This window comes from Hyposmocoma kahamanoa, unplaced genomic scaffold (genome assembly GCF_003589595.1).
Source record: "Hyposmocoma kahamanoa isolate Upper Pololo Valley unplaced genomic scaffold, ASM358959v1 202, whole genome shotgun sequence".
In the NCBI taxonomy this organism is placed as follows: domain Eukaryota; kingdom Metazoa; phylum Arthropoda; class Insecta; order Lepidoptera; family Cosmopterigidae; genus Hyposmocoma; species Hyposmocoma kahamanoa.
The window spans coordinates 14,600,768-14,614,117 of record NW_020653726.1 but is presented as its reverse complement, the minus strand read 5'-3'; positions in this window follow the sequence as shown (position 1 = coordinate 14,614,117).

Here is a 13,350-nt window from a genome sequence, read left to right as displayed (position 1 = left end):
CCAGAGCGAATCTCTGTCATTCATTGATATTGAGCAGTGTGACCATTTGTGGCAGATTTCTGCCATTCGGCAGATTTAATTTTCATTGCTGCAGAACATGTACTCAATTATCTTTTTCGATGCTTTGACAATTAATCACAAATATTGATAGGACTCTTTAATGCACGTCGTCAAAAACACTGGGTTTCAAAATACAAGGCGTATAGCCATTCTTCTTTATCATGTTTTTCTAAAAGTCCTGGAACAAAAGTTTTGGTTTATGATGTTCGTGAGTAATATAGTGCTGTGAGGTTGTTAGTGTTTTACAAATAACCCTGTACTATGTAGAACACATTCAGCTATATAATTAAGAGTAACCCTAGCTCATTGGTAACTACAGTCGACTGTATAAGGTGTCTAATTTGTCCATCAAAGCTAATATAGCCATAAAATTGTACAGTGTGCATGGCGTTAATAACTTTGTTAGTCATATCGCAGCTTACACGAAATGCATTGCATAAAAACTCCATTCGACCGAGTCATGGATGATGCGACACGCGAATACAGACCACGCTGCGTCGGCATTCGGCTTTCGGCATTCGGCAATAGTCCAGCAATTTAGATTGACTTGTTTCGGCCCTATGTGAAATTGTTTTCGGTGTAAAACAATCACTCCCGCAGCCAGCCCGGCACATTGTTGAAGTGCGCAATTTATTATTCACAAATAGACTACGGAAATTGAGTTTTAACGAAGACAAATTTGAACTAAAGCGGAATCAATTACGAGAGATTTATTTTCACCGAGAGAAAGAATTAAGTAACTGCGAGGCAGAGATGTAAATTGAATTTTTGTTCCGAAAACGAAAGGAGTTTCTAACAAATGGAATGTCGCGGTACATATTACAAAAAAGTTGTTTCATTCCATTATGTTCTTACAAATCTTTTCACTTTTTCCATCTAAATTGTTATTATGAGAATTTAAATGAGTTGCCTACAACTGTTTTGTTTGTAGGCGAGGGCCCCCGACGGAGACTTTGTTAGCCGTCATTTATATGGACAGTATTAACAAAAACAAAGTGAGTGCAATCCCGATCCCTCTCTTCGGTTTCAACAGGAAAAGCAATTAAAAACGATTTAATTTTAAATAGTTCAATTTTTTTTGCAGCGTTCACAATAAATTAGTTTAAAATATATACATAGACAGGTAGATGAAACCTGAGAATATCATATCTATATGTAGGCGCTATGGCGAGCAGGGCACGAGGCAATGCTAATATTTGTGGGGCGATATATGACACCGCATGATCACATGCCCGTTTGGAGTGAATGAACCAATTTATTCTCGTATATAGTTACTGGAAGTGTAAACAAATAAAATATTTTGTTATAATTATGAATACAAAGATCCAACACTTAGAAAAAATTCCTTCGATCCGGTCGGATTCGAACCGACGTCTTCTAGCATACCGTGCCCGACGCTATACCAACTAAGCCACAGAACGAACCAGCGGACCTCACGACTTTTTCTATGTGCTTGCGTCGTGTCTTTGTATTTGTTTTTTTCAACGACTTTTTAGTCGTAGTGCCATCTATGAGAAATCTATGAAAGATTTATCACCCAGTTAGTGATATAATATGTAATATTTTTGTGATGCATTGGAAATGAAGTTTTTCCCGGATCTAAATCTCGTTTATTTGTTTTTTCCAATGTGTCGGGCCGTTTACAGGTCCTTTAGGCTGACATTAAGGCTGCGTTTCTATCAGAGATGTGCGGGGTAGCTAGGCGATGCGAGAATGTGTAGCGGCGGCGGCGTGGCTGCGAAACGGTGTGTAGCTGAGCAGTGCGAGGGTCCGAATTCGATTCCCGGGTCGGAAGAAATATTTGTATGGCCTACATTATTACTCTCATGAGTTTGGGTGTAATTTGTGGTTGTCTATGTATGTCCATGGGACCCGCCCACAGGGTTTTCCTGTTACTGGGCTTTAAAATAATAATAATAAAATTAAGTTACTTTTTGTGTAACATGATAGGACACCAGTCCTAACTAGACTGATAATAATGAATAAATGAATTAGTTGTCAATTAAGTTAATTTATGTAGCTTTTTGCTGTACAGTATATCAACCTGTAGAACCTTTATATTTTATAAATGGCATTATTACTGAAGAACAACAATACATAACCACATCACTAACATGTTGACCTTCTATTATGTAAGTAAATATTTTAAAACCCTCTGTACTGTTTGGATTGCAAACCCTTTTTTATTTACCTCTCTAAAGGTCTTTGTTATTCAGCCCACGGGTTGTTTCTTATCGACTCGTTCACCAATAATATCAATGTTATTTCTTTGTTGTCATTTGGTCATTATCCAAAGTGTTCTTTTATTAGTTCTCATTATTAACATGAAATAAAATACGTGAACTTTAGTAATATAATAATTAAGTCATTCATCTTATAGAACTGAAAATCTCTTCCAGTTTTAAGCATATTTATAATTCTATGTCTTTAGATGACCGTTCGGCAGATGTTGTATTTCTCACCTGGCGCGCCCGGCGCGCGCGCACGCCCTCACGCGACGTTTGCTTATTATTAATCCCTTGCCATATGGATCAAAACATGGACTTTATTCCAATAGAACTAAGACGTTTAAACCGTATTTCGAAAGGAATAAGGCCGAGCGTACTTAACACAAATTGTAAGAGGAAATGAAGTATGGTGGAGGCCATTGCATGTTTTTTTTGTTGAGTGAATTTAGTTCAGGGTGGATGGCGATGGTTATTTATTTCGTTTGCGGGAACGACCCTAATGAAAAGAGAGTTTAATTCCTGTATTATCACTTTGGTTTCCACACGCGATGTTCGTGTTTGTAAATGAACGATATTTGTTAAATATTTCATAAACGAACATTTGGATTTAAATTTTAATGTATAAATTGGTCTCCAATACATATATTTTCATTAGTGGGCCACCGTTCGTTCACTAATTCATACAAATAATTGATGTTATTTCTTTATTTGTTACCACAGTTTTTGAGTGTTATCCATTGTGTATATTATAGAAAAAGGATGAATCGTTACGATTAAAGTTATCGTTGCCATTGGTTGTCTTTGTACGTTCCACTGCTGGGCACGGGTCTCCTCTAAGGTCATGGTTTGGGCCATAGTCCGCAAGGCTGGCTGTGGGTCTTCACAATTTTCCGAAACCTTCTTCGACGTGTAGGTTTCATCACGATGTTTTCCTTAGCCGAAAAGGTTGATAAATTTAAATTTAAATTTCGCACATATAATCTGAGAAACTCAGAGGTGCGAACCCGGAGAAACACGGAACCGACGACCCTCTGCTTGAGAGGCGGTAGGTCAAACCATTAGGCTATTTACAACAACAATTAAATGCGAAGAAGTAGCAGGAGAGTGTCACTTTGCCTATGTCTGTCGCCAAGCAGTAATGTGAGCATTTAGCAGTTAAGCATTACTGTAAGTGCATAGTTGTGTTCTAAATAAATAAATACTGCGTTCCGGTTTGGGAGGGAGGACTTGTCAACTTATGTCTCAGGGTGACGGGCGCGGTGGAAGTGCCCCTAACATCTTTGCGATTCAATAGATAAATAGTTTGCGGCACTGCAACTGTTATGGACAGGCGTGTCGCTTGCCACCAGGCGGACGACTGGTTCGACTCATAACTTAGTATTATAAAAAAAAGAAAAATGTATACAAACAATAGGCACTGTTGCGACGAGGTCAATGAAATTCAAGCCAGTGTTAAAAATATATATTATCCAGTTTTAAAGCTCTTCTATGTTACAAACAACAAAATTGGGGATGTCTTTAAAAATTGGCTGTTTATAAGTTTTTTAACACACAGAACTGCTAATTTCTTTATTACTTTGTATGTTGTCTTTATTGGATTGTATGGGTGCTGTGTACTACAAATGATTGCAAAAGTGTCTATTTAAAATTATTTACCACAAGGCAGATTACAGTGGTTTAAAATGTATTCTTGCAGCGCCCTTATAACCTGTGTATCACAAAGAATTGCATGGATTTTTAATAATTATAATTGTATTGGGTGGCGGTAGCCTAAGTAATTTTTTCTTACATGCTACGGTTCGTACAATACTACGCAAATAGACCTAATTCTAGACAGGGGAATTGCCACGGCTAGACCAACTACCCTACACATATGTATTTAGTAGTAGTAGAGCTCCCCGCGAAAGAGTTCGTCCAGGGAACTGCCACCTTACCTATTTCTGTCGCCAAGCTGTAATGTGAGCATTAATGTGTTCCGGTTTTAAATGGTAGGTGTGCCGGTGAAATTACAGGCACTTGGGACTTGTTAGGGTGACGGGCACAGCGGCAGTGCCCCTCCGATGTTTGCGGTTTAAAGTTCTGAATGGCACTGCAACTGTTAATAACAGGCGTGTCGCTTACCATCAGGCCCACGGCTTGTTAGTCCCGTTATGTTACTTGCTATAATAAAAAATATATATATAACAAAAAAGTCTATTGTGTTTTGGTAAGGGCAGTCCAGTCTCAAGACCAGGATGCCATTAGCGCTAAAGTCCTCTACCTAGGAGGAGGAGAACTTCAATTAATTCATAGTTAAGTTTAACTTATCTAAGAAACTTGACGAACTTCCAAAATGAATTTCATAGTAAAAGCTAGGTCAACTAAGGTACACGCTGCTTTAGTAATAAATAATTCCTTCTGAATACTTTAGTCGTTTAGAAACTTGCACTTCAAGTACCTAATTTAAGTTTATAGGACATATCGAGTTCTTAGGTTTAAAAAGGTTCTTAGGTTAAAAACAAATATCCGCGATTTAAATCCGGAAAAATAGTTTCATTTCTAGACCTAGCGAAGGCGATTTAAATCCGGAAAAATAGTTTCATTTCTAGACCTAGCGAAGGCTTTTGATACAGTTTACATCCCTGTGCTGTTACAGAAGCTTGAATCGCTTGGTATAAGGGGCATACAGCTTAAATTACTCGAAAACTACCTGGAGGACCGATCCCAATGTGTTAAAATAGGTGACATTCACAGTTCTGATCTGAAGTGCACTTCATTTGGAATTCCTCAAGGAAGTATTTTAGGACCAACACTTTTTCTGATTTACATTAATGACCTTTGTAACCTAGATTTACAAGGTGGAAAGATCATATCCTATGCTGATGATACTGTTCTACTCTTTTCTGCAAACTCTGACAAGGAGGTATACGACTATGCACAGCGTGGATTCAATATAGTAAATTACTGGCTCCAACATCATTTGCTAACACTAAATACGGATAAAACTTGTTTTATGCAATTCCATATGCGGAAATCAAAGTCATTTATATCTAACTCTAAACTATATGCTCACCATTGTTTTGACCCTACTAACAACCTGTGTAAATGTCCAGACATTGCTATTACTAACAAGATAAAGTATTTAGGTGTTATATTAGATGACATCCTATCCTTTAAACACCATATCGAAGCACTAAGCGCCCGACTCCGTAAGTTAATGTTTGTTTTTAAAAAACTACGCGTTTCTGCTGATTTTAAAATAATCAGGCAAGTTTATTATGCATTATGCCAATCATTAATTACTTACTGCATTACATCATGGGGTGGTATAGCTAAAACTACTTTACTAATCATTGAAAGAGCCCAGCGAGCTGTCCTAAAGGTTTCTACCTACCGCCCTTTCCGTTACCCCACTGACCTTCTGTATAAGTCATGTAAAGTATTAACTGTAAGGCAATTATTCATTAAGTCCACAGTCCTCAAACAGCACGTATAGCTCCCATATATTACTGAAAACACTAATAAAAGACGAAAAGATATTGTCTGCCCCAAAATTATATCATCAAAACATACTTTTATTTTAAGATTTTTTGTGTTTCTTGGACCATTTTTGTACAATAAATTAAACGCCAAATATTCCATTTATAATTTCTGTTGCTTTAAGGTAAAGAAAATTCTCCAAGAAGCTCTTCAAAATATGTCCTATGAGGATACAGAGAATTTATTTATTATCGTAAATTAAATGTTGTCAAGTGTACATTTTTTATTTTTTATTTTTTTTTATTGGCGATTTATTATTTAATTGTTTAATTTTATTTCATAAGATTCTCCTAAAAAGTATTTATAATATTAATAGTATCCACATTTATAATTAGTAGTACTTTTTACCTGAAATACAGGAATTTCCTAGTTCAGGTACACGTGTTATTTTGACATTAAATCGCATAAGTAGTCTTTAGTTTTCTCTGTACATTATGTTACTGAATAAACAATTTTATTTATTTTATTTCCTATTTATAGGACATATTATAGTAATTTCCAATTATATTTTCAGACGGATATTGATTTCATTTGAATGTGTATCGAGTCTCGTACTGTGTTTTGTTGTTCAGTTGTCTATCAAACAGGTGGTCGATAGGTGGGAACATTTTCAATTGTACATTATACAAAAAGATGGTAATTTTAATCCTCCTAATCTTCTGGTTCCTGGTTCTTTTTTGTATGTATGTTACGCGATTAATTCGACATTTCTGAACCAATTACGATTCTTTTTGTTGAAAAGGTGGTACCTCAGCAAATCCCATTTAGAAGCAGTAGAGTTCCTTGTGAAAGAGTTCGTCCAAGGGAAGTATTGCCACCTTACCTATTTCTGCCGCCAAGCAGTAATGTTAGCGTTACTGCGTTCCGGTTCCGTGGCCGAACGGTTATCATGTTGGATTGCACGCAGAGGGCCCGGGCTGGATTCTCGGGCCGGGACGAATATTTGTATGGGATACATATATTTATCTCGTGAGTTTGGGTGTAATTTGTGGTTTTCTATGTGAGTGTCCATGGCTACCGCGATACAGAGTTTCCCGAGTGCGGAGTCTGTGCGCGTTATTATTAAACTACGTATTATAAATAGAAATCAGCAGCTGTCAAATAAAAATAGAGCTTGAAATAGGTTAAGGTATCTGCATGTATAAGAAGCATGGACACTAACCCAGACACATAGTAGCAGTAGAGCTGCCTGTAAAGAGTTCGTTCAGGGAAGTACTGCCACCTTACCTATTTCTGCCGCGAAGCAGTAATGTCAGCTAATGCTGGCATTACTATACACAGTACACTGCGTTTCGATTGTGAAGGGTAAGGGTACTGGTGAAATTATAGGCACATGGAACTTGTCAACTTATGTCTCAGGGTGACGGGCGCAGTGGCAGTGCCCCTAACATCTTTGCGATTAAAAGCTCTAAGTGGTACTGCAACTGTTATGGACAGGCCTATAGCCTACCATCAGGCGCACGACTTGTACGTCTCGTCACTTGTTATTATGAAAAAAGAAATTAAAATTTGAAGGAAATATTCAACCATCAAAGGCGACAAACGGATGTTTCCCGTTTATTACATTTATCTTCTATTAATCGATTTTAATAAAACTTTGGCATATAGATGTAATTCCAATAAGAATAAAATGCTATAATGACTTGGATCTAATCTGAAGATGGTGTTCGATGTCTCTCTTTATGTGGAGGCAGGTTGATATTAAAGATTCAGCAATAGAATGTCACCAATGTAAAATCAGTACAGAGTACTAAAAAATCCGACCTCAAAAGTATAGTGTTGAGTTACTCATACACGAGGCAACTCGTTTGTACCTACTATAAAATTAGCATTTATTTATTTTCACATCAAGTTATGAAGATGTGCTTAATATTCTGTCTGTTAAGTAATTGTCGTAGGTGCAAACATTCTTGCCACTACCTCACTTCATTTGAAATAGGACATTTTACCGCCTCATTTTTTCAAATGAGGTACTCCCTGAAAATCATTTTAATTCCATGTCCTACTCAACACTACAAAAGTCATTCATCCTCTATTTTGCCACCTTTACATATGGAATATTTTCTTCATATTTAAATGGGTACACTACTAAGGTCTACCGTCTTTCCAACAAAAAGAGAATTATCAAAATCGGTTCACAAAGTTATCACGTAACATACAAAAAAATATACGGTCGGATTGAGAACCTCCTCTTTGTTTTGAAGTCGGTTAAAAATTAAGAAACATTTGTTCTACATAGGAAATGAAACTATTTTTCCGGATTTAGATAGCGTATATTTGTTTTTTCAAACAAACCGACGTTTCGGGCCCTTTACAGGTCCCATGGCCACGGTGAGTACGCGACATTTGACATCAGCTATATGTTCTTTGACGCGGGTACAAGTACTTCGTTTCGTTTGTCCAATATAAGAGAGACCGCACTCACTGCCAAGCTTGTAAACTTCTGCATCCTGTAAGGGGATATTACATTTCACGGGTCTCAGGAACTGAGAAATCTTCCTCAGGGGCTTGAAATAGGTCTTGATAGATGCACGCCTGAGGACTCTTCCGATCTTGTCTGTAACACCTCACACGTAAGGTAAAATGGCAGGTCTTCGCTCAACTGTTGGTAGTATCACACGAGGCCTGCGGCATTGGCGTGGCATCTTCAACTTATTCGCATGTGGGACTTGCTTTTTATGCTGCATGGGGTACCAAAAATACATAAGGCTGACACCCCACTTCGTCCCATAGTTAGCCAGATTGACACACCAACCTACAAACTGGCTCAATACATGGCAAACATACTGTCACCATTGGTAGGGAACACTTCTACACATGTGAAGGATTCATACCATTTCATCCGTGGAATCAAAAATCTACGGTTAACTGATGATGACACCATGGTCAGTTTTGATGTTAAGTCGCTGTTTACCAACCTATCAGGAAAAGACAGCATTGAAATTGCATGTAGAAAGCTAATGGAGCATAATATGTCCATTAAATAACCAGAATTATTGAACACTGCCTAACATCAGGCCATCTATTGTGGAATAATGAATTCTATACAAATCGACAGTATAGCGATTGGCTTCCCGGTATCTCCCGTTGTTGCCGATATTTTCATGGAAGATTTCGAGGAGCGAGTGTTACCTATGGCCACAGCTAGGCCGAAGATTTTCAAACGGTACGTTTATGATATTTTCACAATATTACCTAAAGATAGCATACCTTCTTTCTTGGACCATCTTAATTATTTTAGAACTAAGATCCAATTTACAATGGAACAAGAGAATTGTGGTCTTTAGCTTTCTTAGATGTTTTAATTAAAAGAAATCCTAATAACACCTTAGGCCATACTGTATTTCAAAAGAAAACCCATACAGATAGGTACCTCAATGGTAATTCTCATCACCATCTTAGCCAATTAGCTACCGTGGGCAAATCTTTGTTTCAGAGAACACATGGTGTCTGCGACAGTAATCTTCTGGCAGAGGAACTTCAGCATATAAAGTAAGTCTACATGCGAATAAGTTAAAGATTCCACGCCAATGCCGCAGGCCTCGTGTGAAACCACCAACAGTCGAGCGAAGACCTGCCATTTTACCTTACGTGAGAGATGTTACAGACAAGATCGGAAGAGTCCTCAGGCGTGCATCTATCAAAACCTATTTCAAGCCCCTGAGGAAGATTTCTCAGTTCCTGAGACCCGTGAAAGGTAACAACCCCTTACAGGATGCAAGAGTTTACAATCTTGACTGTGAGTGCGGTCTCTCTTATATTGGACAAACGAAGCGAAGTATTTGTACCCGCGTTAAAGGACATATAGATGATGTCAAACACCGTCGCGTAAGCAAGTCTGCAGTCTGCGAGCATGTCATGGATAAACCTACACATTTAATGAAGTTTGACAAACCCCAGGTCCTTATAAAATAAGTGCGTTATCTACCCAGGATGCTGCGAGAGGCCATTAAAATTAAAAAACCTCCTAATTTCAACAGGGAAGATGGTTTCTCCGTACCACCACAGTTTGGGATCCAGTATTTCCTCTGATGAAAAATCCCAAATAGACGTAAGACTGCAGTACTAAAATATGTTTTAGTTTATTCTAATTTCTATTATTAATTAATAATAAAATGAACTTAATGAAAATTCATTCAATAAAATAATTTGTAAAACTCAATGTAGCGTAAATTGGAATGTTTTCTTTCTAAAATTAAAAATCAAGTAATTAATTAATAACTATTGTAACTATAGTGAAAAAATAGGGTGGTTTGCATTAATATTAAACATAACTAATTGGTTGAAGACTGTACCACCTCAGTCAACCGTGACCATGGGACCTGTAAAGGGCCCGAAACGTCGGTTTGTTTGAAAAAACAAATATACGCGATTTGAATCCGGAAAAATAGTTTCATTTCCTATGCATATATTTTATTTATTTATTTAGATAAAGCCAAGACAATGATGCATAATTTAAACATACCATGTTCTTAACTATGAAAGTTTATATGCTCATTATACTTCCTGACTAATTCCAAAGCAAGTTATACAGACTCGTAAATTCTTAAGTTTTATTTTTTTAATAAACCAAGTGACACCCATAACAGATCCAGTGATACTCAGAGCTTTGAATCGCAAAAATCTGAGGGGTACTGCCACAAGTCCGTTCTTAGACAACATAACATACATTGCTCTGATCCCAAAGTAAGTAACTAAAGCACTTGTGGTAAGGAAATCGGAGACAATGACGGCACCATAAGACTCATGTGCCTTTAATTTCACCAGTACACTTACCCTTCAAAACCGGTACGCCATAAAGCTCACATTATTCCTTGGTGGTAGAAATGCGTAAGGTGGCAGGTAGTTCTTCCTTGGGCGTATTTATTTATAACGAGCTGTACTACTAAAACATGTTTAGGTTTCCGCGATTGGAAATGGAAATGCAATAATTTTTCCGGATTTAAAATTATGTTTGCTGTTTTGTCAATGGGACCTGTGTAGAGAGCCCAAACAGTTGGTCCGTTTAGAAAAAAAATTCAGTTATTTTCAGTATTGTGGTGAAAATTTTGAAAAAGTAACTCTTAATATTATGCATTTACAAAATTTACAGCTAACTCACACCCCGTATAAGAAATACAGCGGCGCGAAACAGCCGGCAGCTGGACACACACTGACCTCACACAACAGCCTGTTTTTCCAGGCCAGCTGCTTTGTGTCCCACGGGGATTATGCCACTCTAGTATTTAACTCCTACCCTTTGTCATTACTTAAGTGTCTAGTAGGTAGTGGTAGTGTTATTTTAGATAATAGTGCTTATAGGTTGAAAGGTTATTGATTTCGACCTTCGAAATATGGTGGAATTAATTACAGGGCATTGACTTTTTTTACCCTAATGTCCTCATACGTGATTCTGAGTAGCGTCAATCGAACGACTTATTCACCGGGGTATGCGCTTCTAAATCACGATCTAGTGATCTAACAATATTTGAGCTGCTGATTTAGTCAATTTATTTAATATGCTGCAAGTAAAGACAATACCAGAAACCATTTATTATTAAAAGTATAGCTAGAGTAACGCTTTTAGTAGCAGTACCTAGAGCTCCTTGTGAAAGTGTTCTTCTATAAATTTCGACGCACCTAGTGTCATACGAGTAAGGGAATCACCAAACTCGCCGTTGGCGCGGCCGTTCGCGCGCCGTCGAGCCAGTTTATTCAAAACTAGGATCAGCCGGAGTTGGCATGCGTATGGACGCGATCGGAATTTCGCAGAAAGCAGATTTGATCCCGATTTGTGTCCCCGACCCACGTGTACCTGAACGAACTGATGAGAAACGCAGGACGTCTTTTTCGCTCTTATATTCATGACCGGCTTAATGCGATTTTGCGTTAATAAGGAGCAGTACAGCTCCTTGTGAAATACTTCGTTCAGAGAAGTACTGCCATCTTACCTATTTCTGCCGCCAAGCGGTAATGATCATTTCGATTTTGAAGGACAAGAGTGCTGGTGAAATTACAAGCACATGGGACTTTTCATACGTATGTCTCAAGGGTGATGGACGCAATGGCTGTGTCCCTCAGATCTTTGTAATTTAAAGCTCTGAGCAGCAACACAACTGCTATGGCCAGGTATGTTGCTTACCACCAGGCGTACACGGTAAAAACAGATTACTTAGAAAAAGACAAAATTCTTTTTATGAAGACAAATTTATTAAATCCAACAAAACGATCCTCTCCCTATAGACGCTAGAGAATAATTACTTGATAATAGTAAAAAAACGTCTCAAAACTGTATTTTAGTTATAAGACAGAAATATTTAATCCAAGAAAAAATTAATTTACTTCAAGTCACAAAGCCACTCTAGATTCAACAAAATATTTATTTGTTATTAGAAATGTCCGATTTTGATTTGAAAAAAAAAAAAAAGAATGAGAAATTGAGAGGTACTTAATTATTTGACTGAAAATTTATGTTTTTTAATATAAAAAAATGTAAATTTACAGGGAAATGGACCCAACAGTATGTCTCACTGAAATAGGACGGAATCTTTTCAAATACTTGAGGGCCATTCAGTGCCGTATAAATGCTACAGCGACAATTAAGCACCAACAATTCCTTTTTTTTTTATGAATGATATTTTGCAGTTGGCCGCTGATGGCCTTTACTGCGCCACCGGAGAAAGAGGGCGAGCTGAAGGTTCATAACCCCGAAAATAAACTTAAAGCTAAGTAGCGGGCCTGAAGGCGCCCAAGTGGGCACGGACCTCGGCTGAGGGCGCTACTGGAGACTTCCGCCAGAAGGGCGTGCTGTAGGAGAGAATCTACCACTGTACGTGCTGAAATGAGGGGCTCGACGACCTCGCCGGCGAGGACGGTTGGTGCGTGACTGACTACCGATCTGGTTGGCCTTCAAAGTGGCGAGAGTGATAAGGTCAACTTACAATTTCAAATATATGAGATGACTTTATACTATCGAAGTTAACAAAACGAAAGCGCGTTTCAGAGTACAACTAATGCCGTCTAGTAGAGGCGTGATGGAACTAATTGCATGTTAAAGTTGTGCTTGTTACACGAGTGTAGTTTGATTTCATGCTGTAACCAAATTTCTTAAATTATGACTATAAATAACACCCTAACAAACTAGAGATACTACGTATTGTTTCTTTGGATAAATGACTGTTTATGATTTTTATGATTACAAGCACAAGTAAAAGTAATCGTTACCGCGTGCGCCTTCGGCGACATGTCACGACAACATTGACTATGAAAACGCAACGAAATATTGCTTTAAGAATATACTCTAGAATTTAGAATATTAATCTGAATAGAAAACGACTTCTTTTTTTTAAGAATAAATTTCCTAAAATACACCCAAGAAATTTTGAATTAATTTCAGATTATTTAAATTTGATGTAAGAGGTAAAAATTTCTTGATGTAAGTAATGTCCAATCAATTGATTAGAAATGATATAAAATCTTGAAGTGAACGTATTTGTCTCAAAGTTAGAATAAAGTTACGAGTAAAATTGTATTAGAAAAACATAAGCAGTATCTTTGTAATGAC